At 49.2% G+C, this 1428-nt stretch overlaps 1 protein-coding gene across 1 annotated transcript in view; it reads left to right on the forward strand.

Annotated features, from left to right (window-relative positions):
- The window catches only part of SIX3 (SIX homeobox 3), a 15871-nt gene that overhangs the window by 1311 nt on the left and 13132 nt on the right, over positions 1-1428 (forward strand). The gene's annotated exons all lie outside the window — the stretch shown is intronic.

The following is a 1428-nucleotide window of genomic DNA, read 5'->3' on the forward strand; positions in this document are numbered from 1 at the left end:
GCCCGCCCCGGCCGCCAGCCCGCCGGGGACAAGCGAGCGGCCAGGAGCACGGGGCGGTCTCACACGGCCAGATGTGCTTTTTCACCCCCCTTTTCTCTTTCTGTGTGTATAAGTGAATCGTGCCCAGCTTCGCTTTTGCTCTTATTTAAAAAAAAATTTAAAAAAAATGAAAAATACCGGGGTTCCGAGGGAGTAATTCCTTGTGCCTGGAAATCAAAAGGCTCAAACCTCCTCTGTGACCCTGTTAAGCCACGGGAGCTCTGTTCGCAGCCACTTTAAAGCGCCAGTCTCAGTTGGCTGGGAGGTCGGAGCTACTGTTCTTCAGCAAGAGAAGTGTAGTCCAGGAGGCAAACTCTGTCCCCGGGGCTGTGTGCAGTCTCCCTTTCCGCCGGCTAAGTGCACCTACCAAGGGAAGAGAGAGAGGCAGGGCTGCTAACCGCGCCGCTTAAGTGTTCTCTGCTTTCTCCTACCGGGGGCAGGGCAAGGAACAAGCTTCTCCAGCCGCCCGAATAAAACGAGAAAGGTGATTTTAAAAAAACAAAAAACAAAAAACAAACAAACAAAAAACATTCTTGGCATTTGCATCCCACTTGAGGAAAGTGTCTGGAAAAAAATCCCCCGAACTCGACCCAACACACTTGCCAATAATCTCCTTTGAAATCTTGGGTCTTGCTACTACATTAGGCTCCGTGATATTGCATTCCAAAGAAAATAGACCGGGTATTAGAAGAGGAATCTCCTCTTCCTAATGAATATTTACCCTGAGGTCATTACATCCGTAATGGTCCTCGTTTAACTTACCTTGCTCCCCTCTTTCTCTGCTAGAGACTGGGATTTCAATCACAATGCCCTCGATTTTAAAGTGCCGTGTGCCATTTAATGGCGGGGTGCAGGCAAGGTTAGAATATTATTGACTTCACGCAATATATAAGATGGATACATTTGAGACTTTTAACTTTTTGTTGCAATGACACGCTGTATTTTTATGAGATACCTATTATGTAGACAGAACCATTGTGCTGTAGCTGCCTCACAGTTGCTGGATCGTTTCTATCAGATGAAAGATTTTGAATAGTTTTCTTTCAACAATGCATCCTTTTGGTCTCTATACAAAGAATGTAGGCACGGTATACACTTAAACAGCCCTGTCACAGAGCAAGATTAAATGGAGTATATGTGGAATCCTGCCTGCGCCGTAATGCGCACACGGGGAGCAGAACGGAGCTCCCGCCGCCGCCGAAGCAGCCCGTGACGGGCTGATGTCCCGGGAGCATCTTCCAGATCTCCCTTATCTGCGGCATTCGCTAGGCTGTTAAAAATCTTTACAGCCGGGCTTTGGAAACCGGCTGTTTCTCAGGGGAAGACCGAGCTCGGTAAGGCGCGCTTCACCGCAACCCGGGGCCGGCGCGGCGGCAGGGGCCGGACCCT

The sequence above is a fragment of the Egretta garzetta genome, unplaced genomic scaffold (assembly GCF_000687185.1).
Source record: "Egretta garzetta isolate BGI_Z169 unplaced genomic scaffold, ASM68718v1 scaffold123, whole genome shotgun sequence".
Lineage (NCBI taxonomy): Eukaryota > Metazoa > Chordata > Aves > Pelecaniformes > Ardeidae > Egretta > Egretta garzetta.